Raw genomic sequence first — 27911 nt, 5'->3', positions numbered from 1 at the left:
AAATTTGTGCACACAATACCAATTTTAAGGAGCAATTTATGATGAGGCTGCTATATTTTTTACCTTTATGTTAAGGGTTCCGTAGATGTAATTCCAAAAAAGAGAGAAACAATATAGAACACATAACATTCACTGCCTTTCATAATCTAGTTAAACCAGGTGTTTCGAAATTTCTCGCTGATGTTTTCTGTCCGTTTCCTGTAACCCCTTTTCTGTCCCTTTTTCTAAATGTCTCGCCTTTTGCCAGACCACAGCTGAAAATATTGTTCTTCCATCTTGCCGGGATAAATAAAGGTTAAAAGCAGTATATACAAATATTAAAAATCATCTTATTGCAACAAAGAATAATTTAAAAATCCAAAAGTAAGTGTTATTGCATGATGACTGCATGTACATTTGCATTTTTATTTGTGATCTTATATGGTTAACCATTGTCTGTTTAAGATGGAGCACGAAGACTATATTGTTTATAGTTTTTGCATAACTGAATATGTACAAGCATTTTTTGTATGATATTTTCTTCTTATCTGACTGTTTTCATATACTTTCCATGTGATCCATGCACTGCTACCATGTTAAAGAAAGAAACAGTCCAGATTATGACTTCTGTGTTTAACAAATGAGTCCTATGAGGAACTATCATAAAGGTGAACTTTATATAGTGCAAAAATATCTCTGAAGTATTGAGTGACCGAGATTTCTGTTTAAATCAGTGGTGATAAAGGGTTAATGTGTTTTTATCAAAAGTTAAAAAAGACACACCAGCAGTGGGTGAATACAGATTTTTCTTGCAAGGATCAGATGTTATTCTAAAGACTCAAAAGCCCACAAAACACAGAAATGTGCAGCATTTGTTCTTGTCTTTTGTTGTTTTCCACAATATTTTGTCTAAGTGTTCCGGTTTTCTTGTAAAAACGTTTTTGAAAACACCATCAATACACTGTCAATTTAGTAATAGGTGATTATAAAATAGCCTTATCAGCTCAGTGCAAGCCTGTTTTGTTTGAGCATGTGATGTATGAGGCGTATCCTCACCTGATTCAAGATTCAAGAAGATTTATTTGTCATTGTCAGTGAAATAACGAAAATACGTTTGGAGCATCAACAACAGCCACTCAGTTCAATTCACCAAATAAATACCCAATAAATAAATAAATAACCAAAGTGCAGAATCAGTACAAAAGGGAATACAGCAAAGACTAAACATGAAAAGAAAAAAACATATAAATGAGAAAATAAGACATTCAGTGTACACGAGATCTTAAATTAGTTGCAGCTTGGTTTTGGGGTGCAGCAATGCAAAGTTCAGTTTCACAGTGTGCTCAGATGAGGAGATGGGAGGGGGGGCAGTTGCTCGGATACTGACCGAGATAAAGTCTAATTACCTGCATCTTTGAGCAAGATAAGATACATAGAGTCACAGGAGTTTAACTTTTTAAAGGTTAAAGTCACAGTAATTGTGGAGGTATGGGTTTGAACCCCCTCCCAATTCAAAAGCTTAATGCCTTTTCAGAGTTGTTGGTATTGGATTGATTGCCACGGTTTCCCGTCAGAGGGAGGAAAATGTAGGACATTGAGGTGGCTTACTTGAAGAAATTGTTTTGTTTTTTTATAAACACGATTCATTAATTTCTACTCCCACAGAGAAAAAAAATCCATTTAGCTCAAAAGTTCTCCACAGTTATAAGTGATCTCTAACTCATTATTGTTCTTTGTTAATAAACCCAAAATACCCCTTAAGGGAAAAGTCGTGTCTGTATTTAACCCAGACTTGCCAAGCAGTGAAAACAGAGAAAGAAGATCCGACATTTGGGTGGGAACCAGGAAAAAAAACCTTGATGTAGCACAGAGTCTGATATCCTCTGTAAATATTGAACGACAGATTGCCAGATGGCATCAAACAAGCTCAGCTGTTTTTCTAATATGTATAATCCCTTCCATCTCAATAGAATTGACAAGACGGTGAAGCCAAATTTTTATGTTGACAGTGTTTTTACCCTTCTGCATTTTTGGCAGGATTTTCTGCAGTTTGGACCCTTCAAAGATCTACTCAACGTCCTCGTGCCCAAAACTGTCCACTGAAGAAAAAAAGATCGTCTTCCAAGAAGACGCAACGCTCCAAGTGATACGGCTGCATCAGACCACCAAACACGTAAAGGATGTGGAAATGTTATAAGGCACAAATTAAAAATAAATGAAATGTAAAAAAGAAAAGAGGGAAATAATGTTTATTGTGGCTTAAAATGACCCCCCTAACAGGGTGGTTCTCCTTCACTTTGCTGTAACAGTGACACACTGTCCTCCCCGGTGCCAGTTGGCTTTACCTAGACGGAGCTTCAGTCATACCCAGATGGCAGTGCTGGGATTCTCCAAGACTGCCCGAATTTAAGGAGAAACTAGGAGTACAGGGGAAGCTGTCACTGTATCACACTGCAAGTCATTCTTCTCTCTGATAGCCTGCAGATTGATTGCCGCCTCATCACATTCAGGTTCAAATCAGCGTCAACAACATCTCACTTCTAGGGCTGAAATGTCCTTCAAACAAAAGTGAGCATAGTCTTTTTCGCTCAGGGATCATATTTGTTGCCTGGCAACAACAATTGACAAATTTAGAAGGCTTTGGGCAATTAATTGCCTTTGCAAAGACTTTTTACAGTCTATTATTAAACTCTGGACACAAGAACATTAAAAAATAGATTTGTTATAAACAAAATAATATCTATATAATGTGTTATAATAGCCATTGCATTTTTTTCATGAGAAAAAAAAACTGCTGACTTTATCAAAATAAAGAACATTTCTCATGCTGTAAGATTTGCAGTCTAACTCTTTTTTAATACGTTAAGTATTCATAATAGTCTTTGCTGAAAGCAATGAGACACAAGCCTAACAATGATTTAAAATCAATACAAATAGACTTCCTTTATTTTTATTTTGTGTTGTATTACAGCAAACAGCCGCATGTGGTTACTGTTAATTCATTTTGCAATGTAATATGAGCTGCAAAATAATAAAACTATAAGATGTGATTAGATTCCTTTGATTTACCAAATTATTAGAATTTAATGATGACAAGACCAGCAGTCTGGTCAAATATGAGGCTGTTAACTGAGGGAAATCAAAGGAAAGTAAAATGGGTCATGCTTATCAGTGGTTGTCAAAGGAAAAAAAGAAAGATCAAAAGGTCGAGTCGAGGTTCAAGCTTTAGTGAAAGTTCAGATCTGAACTTTAGCTGTATTCAGATCCATGTAAACTTCAGTAATCATAAGATCTGTTGGGAAGGATCCAAAGCTTATGCCTGTATCTGCATTTATTTGTCACTATGGATGTTTAGAACTTGTGGTTGAAGGGCAGTCTAGCTCTGATGATGTCCTCCAACTGCAGAAAATATTGCAGAAATGAACTTTACATTATGCAATATCCATCATTAAACAGGGGGGTCCTTTAAGAGTGAACTCAGTGTTTTCATGGGTGTGCTGTTCACATTCACAGTATTTTTCTCTTACACCTAAGAGGTGACCGGTAAAAACCCAAAACAATCTGTCTCCACTGGGTATGTTCAGTAGAACAGTTTAGGTCAAGAGTATTTCCTCAAGAGCACTTGGGGGGTGCTGTAAGGACTGCTTGCTGCTGATTACCAAGATCAGGTATGTTTTTCCCTCAGAAATGGTGACATCTGCCTGCTAATCAGCATCAAGCAATGCAGGAGGGTTGGGCTGACCTGCTCAAGAGGACCACAGCAGTGTCACAAGGAAAAAGCAAACACCCAGATTAAATCTCGTCAGAACCAGAACTTGAGGTCCATGTTGAAAAGTAGAACTTTATCAACAATTCTGAAGGCTGGTTGAACTTCCAGAGCTCCCTGAAGAACCACTGTGTTTTTATCTCCATTGCTGACTCTAAATAGGGCAGCTCCTCTTTGTTTAAAGTGTGTTGAGTTACAGGTTGTTCTGATCACAACATTGGTAAAAAAAAAAAAAAAACAGTCATCTGCAAATTTGAGTATATTAAAGTTATTGAATATTCTAGCTTTGCCAAAGAAACTTTCTAATTTTGTTTTGGGTGTTGCTATATAAGCATTGGTTTTTATAGTGAACTTTTGTTCATCTAAAGTTAGAAATCATTCTTTTCTTTAAATCTGGCCAAATGATGAGTTTAAATCTGATTAAGTTTATTTCTTTTTCACGTGGTTGATTTAACAGTGAAACCAGTCTCTAAGATGGTTACCGGTAAACTGAGCTATTATAGTTTAATACACGGACATCCTAAGAAAGAAGTGTCCTCAGCACACACATGTGCGCACACACACTCACACACACACACACGTGAGCACCACTGCCTCCCATAGAGTAGAAAATAGTATTAGGTGGGACTCTGCAGGTAGCAAGACATCATGCAGTGAAGTAACAGTTTAGTACAGAGCTAACAAAAAGATTGGTGCCATTAAATCCATGAAGCTTCAAATTTGAGTTTTTGTAGATCGACACTAAGTAAATGTTGCCAAGCAACCAATATAATTTAAGATGGTAAGAGGAGCTTAGGCCAAAATTATTTGGCAACACAAATCTGCAAGGAGAACAAAAAAGAAGAGAAAAAACATTTTTAGATAATATCCGGTTGTCAGGTTTGCATTGTCGAGAAAATCTAACCCAAGTAGAGATAATTGACCAAAGTTCAAATGAAGGTCTGCACCAGTGATGTTTATGGAAGTAATGCAGACACTACAAGCCATTTGTGGGTCATCTCGTTTCTACAAAATGTACTGTTTTTAAAATATTACTGAGAATCAGATTTATTTTATGAAAGCACATTGATTGCTTTACATTTATATAAACAATCTGTTTTTTAAAACTTTTATCTTTCATGCAGTCTAAAACCTCCTTTATCACTGTCTTTTAAAAAAAAAACTCCTATCAATAATCATCTGTAGCTTGGAGAAATTCCCTTTCTGCAGTCATTTTCAGTTCCACTTTTACTTATCACATAAATATCAAGAGAGATGGTTTTCCATTTTGTGACGAATGCTCAATGGTTGTCTGTCGCTTAACTTAATCAATTACTAACATACAGTAACAAAAAGCAACACTAATGTTTTGCATGCACATGTACATAAATTAACGTTAGGTCAAGTGGTTGATTAAAAATAAAAAAAAGGTAACGATAATCTGCTGTGTGGATAACAATTCTACTAGGTGTGAGCATGAGACTAAAGCCTGGATGTAGCAAAAATACAAATGACTAAACAGGATAAACAAAAAGCAGCATCTAAAAATAAATAAATAAATAATGACTTTACCAACTGTCTTATTTTAGAAGTAGCCGTAACAGGAATACTGATCCCTGGTTTAAAAAGGGCCTTGCTGATTAATTAATGCCCAATGATCGCTATGTCAAGACTTTTGTATAAGAGTCTTTCAGAGCAGCTCAGGTGTTTCCAAACAGTTCACTTTTCCCCCAAATTCCATGTTCTCGATGTGTGAAAGTATCAATTGTTCTACCTCAATCAATAAAGACACCAAATGCAGCAGGTCTGGGGATTCCCCTGCATTACCGATTCATTAGTTCCCAAAGATATTAAATAAATGTCTGCTTTATATAAAATTATGCACCTGAATGAGAACCACTTTTCCAAAGATGAGTTGTTACGAGTTTCTTCCCTGCATGGAATTTTTTTTTATTCCCTTGCAGATCTGACTCATTTTAAAAGCCACCTGAGAGCCTGCCTTCTTTAAATCAATGAATCAAAATCAATATAAAAAGAGCAGCTTTAAACTCTCTGGAGCAGTAAGACTGTCTGGGTTTTAAAAGGAACAATGTCTTATGATAGGATTAAGATTTGGAAAATTAGAGCAGGGAAATATAAAACAAGTTTAAGTTTTAGACAAAAAACAAAACAAATGCCAAGGAAGATCAAAATTTAAGAATATCTAAGTTTATGTTCCAGATATTTCAAAATACACTGAGCAAATGAAAACGTAACTTGACACATTACAATTTCTTCCTTCTGGCTATTGGAGAAGCAATGCAAGAATGAAACCAAGCTTGAATTTTGTAGAATCTCCTACCATCTTTTATAGATATTGTAGCAGCTGCTCTGTCGCGTAGGTCAGGTGGAGCAAAACTCAACTATTCTGACTAGCGAGGTATGATTAAATATTATTTAGCCACATGAAAAGACTTTCAATAAATTATTGATATAAGCACATGTCTTATTCATCTATGTTGATTCCATCAAAGTTGCAGCCTATGTCTTAAAAGACTTAAAGGCATATAAACCAGCTCCCTTATCACTGTGTTTTTGAAATAAGAGAAAGGCTATTAGAGAACAGATGAAACATCTTCAATAATAATAGATAAACCAAACCCAGTGTTTATACGTACTGTTATGGAAATATTTTTTTTGGCTTTTGAAATAGTTGAGCACAACAGAATGTTTATTATTACACATGAGCATCATGCAATTACCTAGTCTGTTGCTGTGATGATCTAAGAATAAAACTGTAAATGATTAAAGTGAAAATGAGACATTAAAGATGAGAGTTGTCTTCCTGCCAAGATAAAACATCCCCTGGTTACCATGGAAACACACTTTTATCAGTCTGCACTTGTTTTGTTTTTTCTTTTTTGGGCAAAAATCTGCTGCCTGCAAAGCTGTCTTTAGCACAAGCAATGGATTTTTTTTTTTAAACTTTGTTCTCAGTTTTTGTGAGATTCTCAGAGAGCCATTAGCTGTGGGAGGAAACCTAGTCTCAGATTGATCCCACTGAGATGACTAATTCACTAGTTTGGTCAGCTGATCAGAAGGCTGAATGACTCACTAGTGATGGAGGGACAGCACTGACAAAAGTGGGGGAATACATGAGATGACATGTTTAGTACAAAGCGGCCGTTTAAATGACAATTAGTGTTATTAGTGATAAAAAAGCCATTTTAAATAAATACAGGCTAAAATTTAATATTTTCCAGTCACTAATGCTGTAAAACTGAGACCTGCACCACAAGCTCTCTCAGAAGACAAAACATTGTCATTTTATTTTAATTTTCTGTCTGTAAATTCACATTTCCTCATTATTCTCTCTGCCCCTTTCAATACAGGTCTCCATACAGCATTGTGCCTTATAAGGGGTTTTGTGAATGAATGTTGCTAGGAAACTGCAGTGTGTAAACTTGATTCTAGCAATTTAGTGTGATTGAAAAAGATGCAGCCAAAGAAGTTACACATATACCATGTTATGCTGTTTGAAAGGACTGACTGTTTTTTCATCGCTGCTACTGTCAATATTAGCTTGAAGGGTGTGTGATAGTTATAACATTTTTAATCTAAGGTTCCTAAATTTCAGTTTTGTAGAGAGTTTTAATTTTGTTTAGAGTTGGTGGAATTTTCTCACTCACTTCTCACACAGACTAATCAAGTTCATCATCTGTTTTATGACCTACAAGTGTGTACCTTAAGAAAACATGGAACAAAATAATTTTGGTATTTCTAAATCTGAAGTGATATTGAGTTCACAGAAAGACAACCCATAGTTTGAACTACTGTGAAATACTTATTATTCATCGCAGCAATCTGCATGTCTCTTATAACCAAACTCCTACCTTCCATTTGGAATGCAAACTAAAAAAAATCCAAATGGTGCAGTTACTTAAAAGTCCACTGGAGGCAGGTTGCAAAATGGGATCATGATCTATTGACTCTTTTGTTAAGTGAAATTTTACACCAAAAAAATAAAATAAATACAGTGGCCCTTCCTTTAGCGGTTCACCTTTTAAGGTCTCACTGTATCACTGATTTTTATAATTTAATTTTGCCTGCTTTTTTTCATTTTATTTATTTTTGTTGTACCGCACACTGTTCTGCATCCTGATTGGCTGCAGACCATTATCAACTTCTTTCTTGCTGTGTCAATTGAATGCACTTCAGCTTGCCAAATCTATATGAATCTTCGATTGCGATCAGATCTCTGTTATCATACTAAAACACTGGACTGAACTTTGAGAGCTCAAACAAGAAAGAAAAGTGTAAAAAATTGTCATGTCTGTCTGAGAAAAGTGTTTTAAGTGTGTAGTGAGGGGTTCTGCTGCCCCAAAACATCTGCAATCCTACTTTGTGGATTTCACCTGTCGCAGGGTATTTTTAGAACATAACTACCCCAATAAGCAAGGGACCATTGTATTTACAGTCTAGTTTCAAGGACCTTTTCAAGATATCTGTTTGTTTTGTGGGGGGCTGTGGTGCAGAAGTATTGCGATCATCCTCTGGTTGGAAGATCACAGGTTCGGTTCGCCTTTGCCTGCCCATGTGTTAAACTGTCCTTGAACAAAACACTGAACCCCACATCGCTCCTGGTGGTTACAGGCTGGCACTAATGTTGGGCATTAGAAGTGCCACCAGTGATCAGATTTGTGCATTTTTGGAGGTGGTGAATTTTGATTGGCTATTGAACCCAAAATAACTTTGGTCATCCAAATGCCAAATGTCCTTCCCACTTCCGATTTCATTTTTTCCCCATGAAAAATCCACTGGATGATTCCAGAGACGAGCTGTCAGGTCTATTGCATGTCTATGCTTACAACAAACTATTCCACCAACTGTAGTCTCCAAAGATCTGCTACAAATGTGAATGATACAATACTGGATTCAGGAACACTGAAGCAGAAAGGAAAAACACTTTTTTAAAAGCAAGAATGATATTGGTCAAAAAGCAAGATTATGAGACTTAAATGTAAGTCCATTAAATCATGCTAGTGGTTTCCTACCAACACACTTTCAAAACTTTAGAGGGAAACCTTTTTTGCCCGGTGGAATAGAAGCAAAGCAAAAAGCAAATAAAAAAGGATGTTTTGGTTTTGTTTATTTTTTCTAATAATATCATAATTATTCCTTGTGTTAAAGAATAATGATATGTTTTTGAGGAATAGAAGCTTGCTTGGTAAAATATCTGGTGGATTAAATAAAAAAACATTTCAAAAAAATCCTCAGAATCATAATCTGAAAGTATTTACCTCAAAAGCAAAAACCAAGCAAGTGATCTCATTCTTTGCATTATTATTATTGTTTACTGTATGTATGAGTTAACTCTTGAAGATGCATTATGAACAGACTACATAGTAGCTTAGTGAACCCAACAAACTCCAAGCCTAACAGCGACGCTCTTCTCAGGCCTATCTACAAGTTTTACCAACAAGCAAATGATTACACTTCCAACCAGATACAGTGAAGGTTTAGTGGGTAAGAGACACACTTGCCTAATATTCCAAAGAAGCCACTGATTGCTACCACAAAGTTAGTTAGAAGAAACCTGGCTTTATAGCTGGTGGAGAATCACTCACAATCTCTCATTAGACAGGGATAGATGGAAGTATAACCAAAAAAAAATTTGGCCTGCTCCAAGTATAATGTTAAGAATGAGCAAACAAGTTGTGACGTAAAGCCACATAAACATTTTTTACTCTATTGCTTTATTTTAAATTTGTTTTTCTTCATTTGAAATGAAAAATAAAAATAAATCATCAGGTATATAAAGAAATAAATAATTACAAAAATGTCTATTTATCGCTCTTTTGGGATTGTCTTGATGTCAAAAAATGATGATTAAAGGTCATTCAAAATCACATACCAAGCAACTAGCAAATAAACAATTAAGAAAACTATAAAGCAACAGCTGGAATAGATTTTCTTTCAAGAGCTTATCCACATTGATAACAGATGCTGGTTATCACCTCCAACCAGCTGCAACTGGCATCACATTGTCAAACCTTTAAGGTTCATTTTAAAATTGCAATAAAACATGATGTGGGGGAGGGATAACAAAAGAGATGCTAAGAGAAAATGTTTTACTTGACTGTCCTTTAAAGGGAATAATGAAATCCTGTGTGGCAGTGAGACCCAAATGGAGCAATGCACGATAACCCTTAATGTGTGATATAGCTCATGTCACTTTAATTTTATATTTCATAGGCCATTTCCCACTGGAAAATGTCCTACTTTCCTTCTCCTGTTTGGATGATCCATTCCTAAAGTGCTTGTTGTGCTTGTTCCTGTCTCTGCAGATGCCTCATGGAGCTGCATACTTGGCTTAATTGGGCCTCAGATGGACTGGAGAGTTGGAATACTCTTGGGTTAGTTATCCAGGAGCAGGTGGTCATTGACATATTCCCAAAAACCCTTTTGAGATGCATCGATGCACACCTGACAGGCAGCTGCTGTACAACTGTTCTGAAATTTTTTTGCCTATATAAATTTTTGATGAGAGCAAACTGAACAAGGTTACTGATCAGAAATGGACATAATCATCCTCAAGAAACATACACAACAAATCAACAAAAAGTTGTCTTTACAATGTTCTGCCGCAGTTTTGGGAAACTATTCTCCGGTAACACATCTTTTGTGGAAAAGCCCTGCAGTGGATGCAAAATAAAATAAAATAACAGAAGAACTGCAGAGCTGTTCAGTTAATAACCATGGACACTGATCAATCAGAATTAAGAATCATCACATTCAAAACTCACAATTGGGATTGTCTCTTGATGTTCTACTGTTCAATCTGTACTTCCTGTACCTTTTGAGTAATAGAAGCACTCCTCCTGAATGTGTGGAAAATCTTGCGCTAGACTTCAGCCCACTCCTTTAAATCTGCCTTCAACCAGCCTGAACATTTTCTGAGACAAAAGAAGTTTCACCAATGCACAGGGAAAGGGAATGCGAGTATCAAAAGAGAACAAGAAAGCATGTGTAGTCTACCACATAAATGGGATTCAAAGATCATTTTAAAAAGATTTTTTTTACATTATGTAGTTTCTGAAGTTTTGTTGAGGCGTAGAATAAAGTCCTTCAATATATCACATCACTTCAAAGTTGTTTGAATTTATCTTTGGTCTAAAGTAAATTGAGAACTGTATAATTTAAACACAACTTTATTACAAACAGAACAAGTGACACAATGTGAGGTTATTTTGATCAAATTCATGGCCAGTAAATCATCCCCTTATTAAGGAGGTAGCTTTGCAACAAATCCAGGTTCATATTTTGTTTATGAAGGTTTAGTCTTTGAAATAGCACAAACATAAAAACCTTTACTGCAGGGTTTCTGTTGAGTATAAATAAAACGCATCCACTGATGCCAGGCATTAATACTTTGAAACTAGTCAAAAACACACTTGATCAACACAATAAGTCACAGCAGTGTTTCTCATAAGCAGCAAAGCAAACATACTCATGAGTTTCATCAGGTAATATTTTACATGCATGTTTCACATCCTCCTTGTGGATTGTTGGGTTCATCAAAGAATTTCTTCCATCAGGGGATCAGAATCTGAACCTAGGGGCAATTTAGAATCACCAAATCATCTATTAGGCATGGTTTTGGACTGTGGGAGGAAGCAGGAGAGCCTCCATGCATGAGAACATGCAAAATCCACATAGAAAAACATAGAAAAACCCCAGACGGGATTCGAACTAGAGCCTTCTAACTGTGAGGCGAGACAACTAACCACTTCACCGCCTTTGCAGCACATCCACAATGTACTTTAGAAGAAATGTGCAAAAATAATTGAGGTGATTTAAAGAAAATGGGAGGAGAATATGAATTATTAAGTCATACACACAAACTCATGGAACTATGTTCAAAATTTGTTTTACAATTTTTGGTCATGTTTAATATTAATCTGTAACACTGTTGCAGGATGTAACAGAATCAGAATCAGATGATCATTTTGCAGTGCACTATGAAATTAATTGATATTATTGAAATTAATAAATTCATTAACTTATCTCACAACAAAACAAAAAACAAAGATTGTGGGTTTACTTTCAATATTCTGCTGGTTTGCTAAATTGATCAGCAGTCACATGATGGAGATCTGTACACATCCCCTCAAACTTTGTGTCCCATTTTTTGTCTTTCACACTCTCTTCTTGCCTCCTCTCCCTCTCACTTGCGTCAGCACTTCTATCTGCTGATGAATATATGAATGAGATTAAGAATGAGATACTCTCCTCTCTACCCAGCACATAACCCGCTCTATTCACCGACAAATGTTATTCTATAGCTTTTTTTTATTTAAGTGCAAATTCACCAACTATGTGAGATCCTAAATACTCTTGTTTCCAATAAAATACAAAATAAATAGATTTTAGAGACGTTGTAGAATCAAGAAAAAAGAAAGGCACAGAAAATCTTTTGTTCTGTCAAATAGATAATGTTGTTAACAAGCAATTTTTACCTAGAGCAACAAACCACAATGTTTACAATGCAAATTCCACTGCACACAGGGATAAAAGGGTGGATGAAAGATTAGAGGGAACACTGGAAGGGTGGATGGAAGCAAGGTTTGACAGCTCTAACAGACGAAAAGAAAAGAGATTTGAGGAGCCTCTGTGAAGTGGGGGACCTTAAAGTCTGCCCTCCTTCTCTCCTCGTCAGTCTCTTTAATTTCCTTTGCTTCCATTCTTTTTTCAATCTCTTTTCTCATTTTGCCATAGTCTCTCTGTTTCTATGGCGACCATTCGCGTAACTCGTAGAGGAAGAAAAAATACCTGAGGGGAGTAAACAATGACAGCTGACGAGCAAATAGAAAGAAAAAAAAGAAAAGACGGACCAGGCCAGGGAAATGCCGTTATTTCTCATTTCTGTTTGGCTACTGCGGATCTTGACAAATTTAGGATTATTACACAGCTTTCACCTCTCTCAATATTAGATCCAAGGTGAAAGGTGCTAAAAGCACTTAAGCTGGCAACAGAGAAAGGAACAAAAACCTAAATTATTTACACATTTTATCTCAATTTTTATGAAACCACTGAGGTGCAAAAAGTTGTATTTTTGTTTAGAGTTCAGGGCAACTTTTAGTTAGTCCACTTCTGCATGTGCTGATATGTAACTTTTAATATTTTAACAGCACTCCCCTCTATACATTTAAGTCTATAAGATGAAAACTATAATCAGTTGTGTGTGTGCATCAAGGTGTGCTTTAGTCTAGTTTTTACCACATATTTCTCATAGATATGCTAAAATTACATTTTAGCTGCTTTAACTGTAGACATGATTCAATAAATCTTCATCCATCTCAGAACAATTGAACACCAAAGTAACTACAGTGTAGGCTGGGCTCCAAGACTGATTTCACATAAATAAAAAGATCTTTAAATTGAAAAAAAACATCAACTAATATATATAGTTTCCACTAAAGAATTTTTTTTCAAACTATACAAACTGGCCACTTTAGGTACACCTGTTCAACTGTGGTTAATACAAATTTCTGATCAGCCAATCACATGGGAAAAACTCAGTGCATTTAGCCATATAGACAAGGTCAAGATGATCTGCTGCAGTTCAAACCACCAAACATCAGAAAGGGGAAGAAAGGGGATTGAAATTACTTGGTTGTTGGTGCTAAACGAGTTGGTTTGAGGATTTCAGAGACTGCTGATCTACTGGAATTTTCACCCACAACCATTTCTAGGGTTTACAGAGAATGGTCTGAAAAAGAGAAAATTTCCAGTGAGCGGCAGTTCTGTGGGCAAAAAAGCCATGTTGATCCCAGAGGTCAGAGGAGAACAGCCAGACTGGTTTGAGCTGATCGAAAGGCAACAGTAACACAAATAGTTACAACCGAGGTTTGCAGAAGAGCAGCTCTGAACGCACAACAAGTCCAACCTTGAGGCAGATGGGCTACAGCAGCAGAAGACCACACCATGTGTCACTTCTGTCAAGAACAGAAAACTGAAGCTACAATTCACACAGGCTCACCAAAACTGGACAATAGAAGACTGCAAAATGTTGCCTGATCTGACGAGTCTCCATTTCTGCCGCCACATTCCTGTGGTAGGGTTCAAATTTGGGGTCAACAACATGAAAGCATGGATCCCTCCTTGCCTTGTGTCAATAGCTGCGTTTACATGGACAAAGTAATCGGAAAGAACGCCTGATCGGAAGAGAAAAAATGCGTCATGTAAACACACCGTTCAGACTCGTTCGGATCAAAATTTCTTTCCAATCGAAGTTGGTGGGTTATGCCGTTTGTTCATCGGATCGTGTTGCATGTACACGGTTTATTCCGATCGTGTGTCACTACTGCGCTGGTTTACGTCACGCATAGAAGGTGAGGTGCTTCAGAGAAAGCTTTTAAGCACAGACGGGACTGACCGGCTGCTCCACGCGAGTGAATCGTGTCTGTGAGCAGAGCAGCCGGACTTATAGCTCTGTGTTTGCGGACAGGGGTGTGGTGCTTTGTTACGTGTGCGCTCCGGGGGGGGGGGCTTCCCACCCGCCTCTCTGGGTTATTGACTGCCGGACTCAGGAGAACTGTGTGTCCAAGCAGAGCTTGGGCAGCCAGCTCACACAGCGGCTTTGGGGCGGTTTGTGAGCTTTTCAAAGCAGAAATGCCACTCAGTCCTTAGAAACAAACAATCACGTGGATTTGTGTTTCCAGTCGTTTTCCGACAAAATAAAGACTGATGTTATTACCACATATTTAAGTGCAGCCAGGATGCAGATTGCAGTATTTCATGCATGGATTTTGTGTTCATCAAACAAGGCTAATGTTGTTAGCCTGTGTTAGCCTCTCCTAACCCTGGCTTCTTCTGGCTCCGTTCTTCCACAAAAAAAAGCACTGACCAAACGGAGTAAAAATAAAATGATGAGCAAACAGGCGCTTCATAATATTGTAATATTGTAACGATCCGGCCGGACCGTCACTTAAGCGGGGTAGCGAAAGCCAAACTGCTCGTGAGGATGTTGAGGAGGTTTCTTTGGAGAGCTGTCCGTGCCCCATACACCGCACGACCCCGGACAGTCTCAGGTTGGAAGAAACAGTGAAAGAGGCAATATCTACTTTTGAGCAACAAGCCCGTTTATTCCAGCACCCACACACAGCCCCAACAGCATGGAGGTCACTTCAGTTCACAACCCTCTTACTCAAAGTTTCATCCTAAAACTCCCCACTTCCCATGAGCCTTAGGGGCTCAGGGCAGGGCTAACCCCCAGGTTGCTACACTTCCCCCACCTTAGAGGGTTATTGTCCCCTCAACCCTCCCATAGCTGCAGAACTGAACACCACAACACAACAGTATGCACATCACTTCAGTTTCCAACCCTCTGACTCAAGGTTTCATCCTAAAACTCCCCGCTTCCCATGAGCCTTAGGGGCTAACCCCCAGGTTGCTAAACTATTCATTACATTAATAAAAGCACATTCAGAAGATCGTCTCGTATATTACCGAGCTGCTGCATAAATGTATGTGGCAGCTCACTTTGTTTACAGCGGGACTCATTTCCTCTTCCTGTATTTTCAATACTACTGCGCATGCCCAAATGACTGACCGAAAGTGTGACCACGTGAACGTTTGTTCTAATCAGAAAAAGTTTTTCTGGGCCCATGTACACGGCTGAATTTTAATCCGACCATTGATCCGATCAAGATATTTTGCCCATGTAACCGCGGCTAGTGATTCAGGCTGGTGGTGGTGGTGTAAAGGTGTGGGGTACATTTTCTTGGCACACTTAAGGCCCCTTAGTAACAAATGACCATGCTCACAACACCACAGCGTACCTGAGTATTTTTGCTGAACCTGACCATCCCTTTATTACCACAGTGAATTAATCCTCTCATGGCTACTTCCAGCAGGATAAGACTGGTTTCTTGAGCATGGCAAGGAGTTCACTGGAGTTCAATTGCCTCCACAGTCACCAGATCTCAACCCAATAAAGAACCTTTGGGATGTGGTGGAACTGGAGATTGGCATCATGGATGTGCAGCAGAAAAATCTGCAGCAACTGTGTGATGCTATCATGCCAATATGGACCAAACTCTTTGAGAAATGTTTCCTGCACCTTGTTGAATCTATGACACCAAAGATTAATGCAAGCCTGAAGGCAAAAGGGGGTCCTGCCCGGTACTAGTAAGTTGTGCCTAATTAAGTAGCTGGTTAGTATAGAGTTCAATAGTGGTAAAGTTGTTTTATATTTTTGTAAACAAAATCTCAAGACATAATTTTGGTTTTGCTCCTGGACGCGTTAGTATTAGCCCTGTTTTTTCTGCAGCATGCTTTTCTTTTGTGCCCTCACACTGGCAAATTCATTTTTTATCCTATTCAAAAGGTAACGTCATTGAAGTGTAAGCCACTTCCAAATAAAATGGTCTGGATCCTGCTGTTCCTGCACATTTTTATACATCATCAATACAAAAACAATTTAGATGTTAATGCAGACCATCATTATAATAACACTGAAATTTTGATTTGAGATGCATTTTGAAAAACCTCTTATTTAAAAACTGAAAGGATAAAAAATAAAGTAAGTGTAGCTTGTTTATGGTATCATCGTGCTCATCTAAAATACAGATTCAGTCATGAATTATTCCACTAGATCAAACAATATATGCCTCTGCAGCAGATTCAGGCTGATTTACAAACTCTAAAACTGCAGCTTGACTGATGCTGCATGCAGCGGCGCGTCCTGTGTCGTGGAGAAAGCCTAAATTGCTTTCTGAAGTGGGATTAAAAAAGGATTTTCTCATTCTGATGTTTCTGTAATGTGCCTCCTGGAGTGAGTCATAAAGGACTTTTTCATAAAAGCTATTAACTCTGTTCATTTGAGCTCAGATGGAATTTTCTGTCCCTTTGCTGCATCTGCTGCACTTACTGGGACTTTGTACAATTGTTTGCTGCTTTGCTGTCTTCTTCTAAAAGAGAGTTCCTAAAAAAGACCGTCTTGAAAACAAGCAATCAAAAGAAAATGTAAATATCACATATTTTAAAAGCAGTGGTCTCACATTGAAACAACACTCTTTAGCATAAAAAACAGCATAGCCCTGCTGCTAAGACCCCTACTGCGTCCTTAAGGGGAATACCCATTTCGCAAATGGTGATATAATTGCATGTTTGAGTATGTTTTTCAAGCAAAGCTAATAAAAAGAAAATAAGTAAATTACATAATATATGATCATGCCAGCTGCTTGGATTAATTCTATTTGTAATGCTGAAGGAACTGGAACACAGTAATCTCACATGTAACTGCATTAAAGGTCTTGTCAATATTAAAAAAATAAATAAAATAATGCAACATCAACTATGTCCTATTTTACACATTTATGAGACTATCATGATGAATGACTTTCTGAGGATGTTTGTTATTTACTTGTTGAAATGTTTTAAATACTGTCATTGAAAAGGCATTTGCAAAAATTTCATATCAAAATGTTTAGATACATTTTTTTCAAGTTGTGTATTTGCATTTTTTTCACAGTTTTAAGGCTTTTTTGTGGACTGAAACCTTAAAACAAAAACAAAAAACACTTTAAGAATAAAAGGTGATTAATATAACTTTATTAGTCTGGCTATTTTGCATTTTGCAGCACTCAATCTTATTTCAATGTTGCATCACACATAATCAAAATGTATTGGTATAGGTGGACATTTCTTTTTAGAGAAAGAGAAAATGCTCACATGCCCAGAGGAACTAGTGAAAAGGCAATCCTTGTTGTATCCATGCATGTTTTATGAACCCTAGCACAAATCTGAAAAGGTATAAGAATTTGGAGCCAGTGACTGGATAGAACACATCTTGCAGGTGTACTTATTTCAGCGGTTAATCAAAAGTACAGTAAAACAAAAGCTTTTTCAGAAAGAAATCACAAGGTCTTGGGATTGCCACAAGTTTGTTTCCTTTCTCAAAACAAACACTCTTAGAGGGGCCTGCCACAAAACTTGGTTTCCTCTTTTTCATCCAAAAGGTATCAGCTGAAGTGTTCAGGACCAGTAATTCTACTAGAAGTTCCTCCTGTATTATTCAATTTCTGTACCTTTTCTTTTTTTAAATGGCAATATTGCCTTCTGACATTTACTTATTCCTTCATCTGATTATGATTTTTGGAAGTTGCTTCAAACATAAAAAAATATCAGGAAATGTAACAGTTTTTATAAAAGTCTGAGCTTTGTCATTGTTTTGGCATCTCCTTCTTTTCCTTTTTGTTTTCACTTTCAGCAGGAAGAGATTTTGTTACTGTCCATAGACCTCAACGACTCATTGATCTCTGACTAGTGTCCATGAATGGAAATAGATCTGTTCGGAAGTTTGTTGTGTTGGATTTGGTTTGTATCATTATTTATTTCTTTGTTTTTACCACAAATAACTATTTTGCTTCCCTCAGTGTCTTCCGTGGCCACCCAGGTCCAACATGGACACATTTCTTCTTTTTTTGTAAAATAAAATATAGAAAGTATGGTAAAAATGTATTGTCTACAGTAGCAACTGAAAAATTTGTAGTTCACTGAAAGACAATCGCTCTGCAATACACTGACAACCTGTTAGGGGTGTACCCTGACTTTGCTCAACAGCTGGATTGGCTCCAGCAACCCCATAGCCCCAAATGGTATTCAGCGGGATCTGAAGATGGATAGATGGAAGGTTGAAAGGGAATTGCTGTCTGCAAACATCACTGCAGCAGACTAGTGTCAATCAAGAAATTGTTCCAGCGTTACAAAAACAGGCAACCCTGAAACCCTCTGCAGATGTGTAAATGTCAAACAAGTCAATGTTCAGGGTGTTTAGGAAATTTGTTATGTAAATAGAATTAGTTCATTATTGTCCTTCTGCTAGAAATGTTTAAGCCAGATTTAACTTCACCTCCTAAACAATCTTAAATTGTAATCATCATAAATATTTCTATGAATGTTGGAACAGCTATGCAGTATTCTCAAAGAGTTGGAGGTCAGCTTGATGTTTCTCCTTGGGACAGACAATATTGGGAAACTCTTTGGGGGAAAACAGAGGAAGAAATAAGGCCTTCAAAGATAAATATACTATAGACGCCAGACAGGGTTTCCCGGATAGGTCTGAGATGCATCCTAGTGGCTGATACAACCATGCTTGTCAAACTGAGCCCTACTTTTCCTGGCTTGGCAATCAGATATATGTAGGATGGGTTTCCATGGCAATGAAAGACAGAAAAACCCAAGAGGAGAAAGAAAGATATAGATAGACAAAAGGAAAGAAAAAGGCAGTTTAGGTTGACCCATACTTGTGAAAAATATCCACACATGCAAAGAGCAAAAGATGAAAAAGTTCTTGTTAGGACTATATCCATTAGTGTGCACCATTATGTGTGACTCCCATTTAGGTTAAGGTTAAGTTAAAGCATCAGGAAAAGAGACCCGGTTTACTAAAAGTGAAAGCTGAACACAATCTATGATAATGACTAAAACATAACAGTTGGAGCAGCTTTGAAACAGTTTTCAGCCTCACTGAACCTGCAAAGAACCTGAACGATCACATCAGAAAGCTTTGATCTTCACAAAACGGACCTTCCACCTTATTCTTTCATCCACTTCTTGGCTTTGGAGGGAACTCCAAAACCACACAGAGACCAAGATACCATCCCATTCTCTTCTCTCACACACCATCATCTTCCACAACAAAGGGACAATTTTGAAAAGTTGCTTACAGTAACAAATTAATCCTACCCGATCTACCAAGACTCTGGTGGGAAAAAAGGCTTCGTTCTCCGTCTGTCACCCCAGATATCAATGATGGGTGGAACTTCTGTTCCCAGGTGACGGTCTGTGGTTGGTCAGGTTCATCTCTGCCTCCTTGTAACTCCACTCATGAGGCCTGTGTGCAAGCCCTTATGGGAATTGTGCTGTACTGAACATTTTTGGGGTTGCTTTTTTTCGCTTTTGATAAATTCCACAGCTCTGCCTGCAGGTCCAGTTGTTCCTACACAAAAAAAGAACAAGAAAAGAGGGAGTTAATTAGTTCAAATATAAAGTCGCTTTTAAAAGATTTTTGAAGCAAATGTGTGCTAGTTGGCTGGTTAGCTAGTTTTTAGTTGCTACTCCCATCAAAAACAAACCCCTGTTTGTTTTTACACATTTTAGGTTGTTGAATTCTTCAAAATGTATTGCATGCGTTTAATGATTTTTTTTTCCTTGTCCTTTAAAGGCATGCTCAGAACAACCTGACAGATTCAATGTGATGTTGGAAATATGGAAATATTTGACACCATTACTTAGTTAGGCGTACCCTGCGTATTGACTTTCAAAAGACCCAGATTCAAATCTTAGAGATTGCAGCATAAAGCAGTCAAAAAGTGATTAGAGGAGAGATGGCCTGTTCAGCTGGACTTTTGAGATCACGAGATTGGTTTAAATCAACTTGAATTTCACTCCTTTCCTTCTTTTATTATTTATTTTTGTTCTACACAGGGTTTGCCAGTTGCTGTGGCAGGGTGATTAGCCTCCATGTCCATCTTCAGAGCAGCAGCCTGCTGTGCTTCACCTGGATTGGCCCACAAATGTAATAGAATATGTCCAATAAACCTACTTTCATTATCTAAAATGAGTCCTGTTGGGGGCTGCTTCCACTACACAACAGTCCTAATAATCTAATGCAATTAAGACGGCTGCCAGTTTGAGGGTATTATTATCCAAAAGAAGTACTGCCTGATAACAAAAGCAGTATTTAAAAAAATAAAAACAGCCAGTGCAGAGGGCAAGTGCATGAAATAAATGTGTACTCTGCACCAACAGTCACAACTCAGAGGAGGATTTCTAATGAACTCTTGTCGCCGTGCAGAAACTGTGTTCTAGAAAACAATACAAGGTTCTTTGATTTTGGCTAAAAATGGCTTGATCATCATCGAAAAAACCACTGGAAAGCTTTTACAATAGATAAAAAGTCAATCAGTGTCAGACTTTTAGTGATATCAGTTCAACAATTTCAGTTTATACAACAAGTAGTCCACAATAAATGACTGACAATTTGATAGACATACCGGTGTATAATTGTTGGACTGGATTATCTCCTTGCACTTTAGACACAATTTTATTTTTTCAAAGGAGACAAGGAAAGGGAGCAACAGACTACTTTTTTCTTTTAATTTGCCAAATTCAAATGTGTTTTTAATTTCTGGGTCATTTCACTGGGTCAAAAAACAAACTCAAGGTTTGAGAATAGCTTCCATCCAACCACTTTTTGCTACAGCACACATGATTAAAAATGACTACATGGCCTCAACACTAATTGGTACAGCATTCTTCCTTGTTCATGGGCAGTTCATTAATCCACAGTGTACTTAAATGAACTGATAGCAGTGCTCAGCGATGTAAAAATGAAAATTTCATTGCCAGTAAAATAGAAGAAAAGTCAAACTAATGAGATAATAGAGACACTGGCAGTGTGCGGCTAGTCAGATTTGTCTTGCATCCAGCCTAATGACATTCAACGGATCATTATGCCACACAGATGCAGCCGGGTCAATTTGGAGGTTTTGTGATGGGGACAGAGGCCTGTAATGATTTGGCAGCAACAAAAAACTTTTCAGGCCTTTCTGTGCTGATCAAGTGAGAGTACATTAAAACTGATCACTATAAATCTCTGGGGATTATTTATTGTCTATCACGCTGAACACAGTGACATCTAGTGGAGGTGATTGCAGTTTTCAATAAAATGTGGTTTGCATCACCCCATCTTGGAGTTTGTTTGGCGTTGCAGTGACTTCGTAACATAATCAGACACATGAAAGAACAGGTGGAGAAGCAGATGACTTCTACGTTTTGCTGTATTTATGTAAACAGAGAGACCTCAAAAAAGCAAATGAATGATAATGTAGAGTTTTAGTTGTCTTTTTTCATTCAGTCCAGTTTGAGATTTTTTGGCTTTTCTTTATTATGGGTTAGCTTTTTCCGTAACATGATCACACCAGATCGGAGTTTCCGATTTGTACAATTTTATCATTTTAAATTCATGTTTTCATCCTAGATTTAACCCAAAATAACCCATGGTGACATCATCATCATGTTAAAGAAAAATATCTGAAGTGAGTTCTGTAGTCCACTTGATTTGTGGTATGTCCCACATAATTTTCATTTCAAGATAAATTGGGTCTGGGGTCCTTATGGGTTAAGTTACTGTCCCACTTTTTTTTTTAAGTTTTTGAAAAGCTACATTTTTATTTTTTTTAACTTTTTTAAATGTAGGTCCAGCTTTTTTTTAACTCCTTGATGCAAACATGCATCGAACTACTTTGGCTCCAAACTTAACTTAAATTAAACACTTAATAAAAGTGTCTAAAATAAATTTTACATCTATCATTATTTAACTCTGTGATGAAAAAAAACACCCCAAATCACTGATCTAGCATAAGATGGATCATGTAAAAGCGTTTGATCGTCCTGCGTCCTACTGAAGCAATGGTGTATTTTATTCAGCAGCAAGTCCAGAGACTTGCAAGTTAGCGATCAGAGGCAGCATTGCCAGCCTTACTGGGCGGTTTCCAGCTCAATAGAGCGGTTTTATTCTGACTGAAGGAAAAAAAATGCTTTTGGTCGATGGACATATTTTGCGTGGGTTTGGATCGGTTCGGGAGCTTTTAGTTCCTGGTTGAAACACGTTTCAAGCTGGAAAGTGTGGTCTGGTGAGAGACTGATGACACGCAGTGCTTTACCTGCCGTCTTCCTCACCTGTCGTCATGAGATGTAAAGTACGGAGCCCGTGTCCTGACATTAGCAAAAATATATATATCTCATTCCCAGAAATTAATATCTTGTTTGCGCGAAATAATATTTCTTTCCCACAAGATAATATTCAGTTCCCACGAAATACTATTTCATTCCCTCGAAATAATTAGGTTGTGCTAACGAAATAGTATCTTGTTCCCACAAGATAATATTCCGTTCCCACACATTAATTAATTTGTCCGAACAGAGTAATTATTTACGTCATAAGTCATTCATAAACACGGATTGCTGTTTCTCCTACTGGACATAGTTTCTAGCTTCATAAATATGGATGTGAGCAATAGTTGGATTTACAGCAGATACTTTCACATTCCTGTCTGTCTGTGTCTCATTACATTGCATTGAAGACACGGAGGATGTTTAGAGATCAGATTTATTTATTTTAAAAAGCTAATAATATCACATAAAATACCTGTTTTTGTTCCTTTCTGACATTGCTGTCTCATCAAAACTGAAAAGTGAGCAGTTGTTTTTAATATGAACATCTTGTCATTTCATCTTATACTCCTCTACTGTTATAAAACTCTCTGCCATGAAAAAAAAGGGAATTTTATAAATGCTGACTCCAGTGCCTATACCATCTGTTTTTTATTAGGAGAAAAACAAAACATTATCTACTCTTGGAGTAAAAGCTGCATGTTGTCTGTAAAATAATTGTTGCTAGAAACTTTTTTTTTAAATTCAAGACCAATTGCCTCGCATAGTCAATGTCAGCAAACATGGGTGTTTACAATCTCATTTAAACATAATCACTTTGGTTTTTCCTCCCTTCCCTCAAATGACCTCTTTCTCTCAATCCCTCCATCTCCTGAATCCTGGCAAACTGAGTGGGAGCGAAGGGTGAATTAATAAAGGACCAAAAGTAGAGCACAACTCCCTGAGGTCCGTCTTTTCTGGGACCCACACACATTGGACAGACATTGAGACACACACAAAAGCAAATCAGAATAATAAAATGTTTGCACACATTCTCCCACACACATAAAAGGTACAGGGTATGCAATTCAGTTGAAATGACGGGATGCAGAAAGATAACAGGCCATATGTGCTAGCATGGAAGTTAGAGGACTAAGAGAAAAAGGGAAGTGGGTGGAAGAAAGGGAGGAAAAAAAAGTAAGACGAGAAATTACACTTAAAATGTTTGACAATCTTTTACTTAATCAAACGATTAGTTCTGACCGTTTCAAGAAACAGAGTACAGTCATTTAGCTGCTTACATCAGGAAAACCTGTAAGACAATTAAGTCTGCTTGGGCTGAGTTATAGGAGTCCCTCGGGAGATTCATTGTAATTCACAGCATTGTGGTGGGCAGACTAAAACACTGGGGAGGAAGCCAACAACTCCACAAGTTTCCTCTGGAGTTCAGAACAGAACGGCTTTTCTCTCCTCACTGCATACCTCCCTGTTCTCTGTCAGTAACTTTTGTTGCTTTCTAGTGTCAACAAAAGCAAAAAGAGGAAGGCAATGAATATACCTGACTGAACTGATACCAGATTATTACTTTAAGAAGATTTGGATGCAGTTTCCTACTTTAAAGATTTGGCTGAATAGGTTTAGTTGATGCAAATTTCACTGTTTCTAACCCATTTAAATTGTCCATCAAGGATAATATGTAGCTCTCTTCTAAAGTTTATTTAATTTCAAATTGTAATCAGATCCTTAAAGCTTCACATGCCACAGTCCCTTATCTGCTTGATAATCAGTTAATGTTTTAGGAGCTTTTCAGGATTGTATACTTCTTTTTTCCTTTCTAAAAAGGGGGACTTTAGTTCTTCACCATCTAAAACCAGGATATTGCACGTAGTTCCAGAATGGAAACAACAACAGCTGAGTACAGATGAGGGTGAAAACTGGCAGAAAATTAATCTTTGTCAAATTTGAAACGTCTCCATACAGTGGAGAGAGAGAAAAAACAGGTACAACTTGAGACAGAAACAGAGGGGTTAAAAAAATGGGGCAAACCTAAAAATGTATCACGTTTAAAAAGTGCAAAGGAGAGACTAAAGCCTAAAACAAAATGTACAACAAAGAGAGATTCAATATAAAACCGAAAAAAGTTTTAAAAAAAAGGAAGCTAGAAGCTACAAGCTACAAGAAGAAAGAAAAAAAGAAAGAAAGAAAGAAAGAAAGAGCCTCTTGCAGAAGCCCAGGGGGTATCCTGATTTCCCAGAATGCTGTGCTCTAACCTACTTTGGTATTTCTGTTTCTGTCTTTGTCTCTGCGGTGCACTGAGTGGGCTATAGCTCTCTCATACACACCAGATCTAAACGAGATTGTGAGCAAGAGTGTCTTCTGATTGTTTTGTTTTTTTCGTAATCAATGTGGGGACCAAACGAGCAGCATCATGTGTGAGGGTGCAGGGTGTGGACAAACAGTTGTTGACCTTCAACAGTGTTTGTATGTGTTAAATCATTTGTTTGCCTGTTTCTATCTTGTCATCAATACAGGTGTGTCCTTGAGGGTAAATGACTGTGTATGCAAGAATGCGTTTGCATGTTGTCCAGGCTGAGTGGGTTGCCCAACAACCAGCTCAGCAACACTCTGTTACTATGGAAACTAATAGGACAGTGAAGACAAGCATCTATCCATCTATCTATCTATCTATCCATCCATCCATCCATCCATCCATCCATCTATCTATCCATCCATCCATTGGTTTCAAACTGTCTCTTCCCTTTATTTTTGCAGACATTAATATGCATTTTGTTTCACCTAACGCACAAGTATTGCATATTTTGTGGCTCTTGTTGCTGTTTGGCCTAGATTTCGCCACGTTTTACCTGTTGGACAGATTACCTTTATGATGACAACTTTATTACTCTGACTGACTGATTCTAGAATGGAAACAAACCATTACCACTCCACTTCCATGTTTGTCTTGAGTGCATAGGAAGAGCTTTTATTCACACAACAGAACATTTATTATTATAAGGTACTTTTCTTTCTATTGGGAGTTTTGTGTTATCAGAAGAATCAAACCTAAACTGTGCTGCTACTTTTTATAACTCTGGTCAAATTGCTTTTGTTTTTTCCTATTTTTTATTTGTTTGTTTGGCCGCTTTAATTGCTGCTACCCAAAATGAACAAATGAAAATAAATTGTTAAATTACCTTTAAAAGTCCATAAGAAACTTGTTTATTTTTCTTTTGGGTTGAGGAGAAATAAGCTTTTTTTTTTTTTACTGGCAACTCCACAAATAAGCAATACTTGTACAATCTTAATGAGTATCTACTGTCAAGATGTAGGACAAGGTCTATCAGATAAGATAAGATAAGAAAAGTCTTTATTTGGTCCCTCAGAGGAAAAAATTTCAAGCTGGAGCATTACATTGAGAGCAAAAGAGCCCAGTGCCACAGTGATATTGTGACATGTGAACCCATCATTTGACATAACCCAAACTGTCATCTTTTTAAATAACTGGCAGTCATACGTCTTTTCTGAAGTGTTTTTGAGATGCTCACACAGAGAGTTAGATAATGAAGTAAAAAGAACCAAAATGCTACTCAATCCTCAATTAGCATTAAAACAAAGGAATAATAGCAGGTTTAAGACATGAAATCAACTAAAAAAAAGACATATCTGTGTACAAGCTCACAAAAGCTGAATCTAAAGTAATGGCTGTTTTTTGCAAGCATACTTGGTTAAGTATTTCTCTGTTTTTTATTAAATGTGTTTGTTTTAGGATGTGCGTAAAGATTTATTCTTGACTGTATCTGGCAAACAGAAGACTTGAAGTGAACAATTTCAGCATGCAGTCCTTATTTTTCACAATATCTGTGAATATAAAAAACAATTTCTAGGTTTGATTCAACAAAAGAGAAAAAAACAATCAAAACAATATGTTTAGTTAAACAGTCTAAAGATAATTCTATTGTTTTTTTTATTATAAATACTTGCACTTTAGCTATTATTTCTAACTCTTTGGATTTTCAGTCTTGAGATTATGAGATTAAAATAATCTCTCATTAAATCCTGATCCAAAAAGTGAAGGGTACCTTATTTATGGCTCTTCATAGAGAATCCAAAAGGAGATCAACACTTGTGGCATGCAGCACTGGAATCAGGGCTCCACCTGCTGCATGCTCCAGAACAGAGGCACAGTTAAAATTGCATTATTGTGATTAAATTTGCACATCTCTGGGCTTTTAATCAATTTTTTCATTACAAAAGAAATATACAGGCAAAACCAAAATCTTCATCTAATCCTAATTTCAACCACAGAAAGAGGCATTTTAAGGGATCAGATTAAATACAACACATAGGCAACTCTGCCTTACATAAGATGCTCTTTTTCTGAAGGGTCAGTGCACTGCAAACCTTGTGATGATACACTCACTAGGTTTGAAGCCTTGTCTGAATCTTCACACCATTGAAGTATATTCACAATGTCAATAAAACATATGCATCACGCATGACTTCTCATGCAGATCAGGAGCTGCTTGCTTTATATTCACACTCAAAGCTGCTTGTTTGCTAATAAACTCTTAGCTGAACAAAATTATTTTTGTTAGAAAATCTAAAAGCACATTTTTATGGTCCCATTTCCTACATTTTGTTTAATATTGCCTATAGGGTACTGGTCAAAAATTTAAGAAAAATTCAGTGTTTACCTTTTTCTTAAAAGTATTTAGTGTATGGTTTTGTTTCACTCTGAAATGGAAGGATTGTATTAAACAACACCTGGAATTAGGCCTGAACAATATACCGCAAATTTATCGTTATCGCAATATCCAGCTCTGCAATATGCATATCGCAAAAGACGGCGAATATCGCAATAAATCACAAACCCAAAATGTGTTAAAACAATCTTCTAGCAGCTTGAAGCATTTAACGAATCAAATAAATCCCTTTTTGCTTTGACCAATCAGATGGACGCCTTCCCATTGTTGACCAATCAGATGGAGGCCTATTATGTTAACCCTGGTCCTGAAGAGCCTCAACCCTGCCTGTTTTCCAGCTCTCCTTAACCAGCTTGCTGTTGATTGGCTGACTCAAGTGATTTCACATCCTGATTGACTGAACACACCTGATTTTGGTTATCATTATCGAGCAGTCTAGGGAGAATTGGAAAACAGACAGGGTTGAGGCTCTTGAGGACCAGGGTTAGCCACCCTGACGTTTGTCCCCCATGTCGATGAGGGTCATTTCGAGTATAATTTTTAAACTGTTGCAATGAAATGGGAATGATGTTTTTGTTTATTTTTTCTATTTGTTTATTTACCGCAAATTTATCGTTATCACAATATTGATCACTAATATCGCATATCGCAAGTTTTCCTCATATCGTGCAGCCCTACCTGGAATCAATTTATACCTGTTCACCAAACTTTAAATTAATAAAAGTAGCCCTTTTTTTTTTTTTTTACAGATGTACAGTCATGGCTTTCTATCTACAGTAGGA

At 37.2% G+C, this 27911-nt stretch overlaps 1 protein-coding gene across 1 annotated transcript in view; it reads right to left on the bottom strand.

The window, feature by feature from the left end:
• Nucleotides 1-27911, bottom strand: part of lrrc7 (leucine rich repeat containing 7) — a 125067-nt gene that overhangs the window by 75592 nt on the left and 21564 nt on the right. The window contains exon 2 of the mRNA XM_020702499.2: nt 19457-19709. The gene's annotated coding sequence lies outside the window, so the exon portion shown is untranslated. The remainder of the gene's footprint in view (nt 1-19456; nt 19710-27911) is intronic.

This window comes from Oryzias latipes, chromosome 4 (assembly GCF_002234675.1).
Source record: "Oryzias latipes chromosome 4, ASM223467v1".
Lineage (NCBI taxonomy): Eukaryota > Metazoa > Chordata > Actinopteri > Beloniformes > Adrianichthyidae > Oryzias > Oryzias latipes.
Note: the sequence above shows the minus strand (reverse complement) of the source record. Positions and strands in the feature narration are given on the sequence as shown.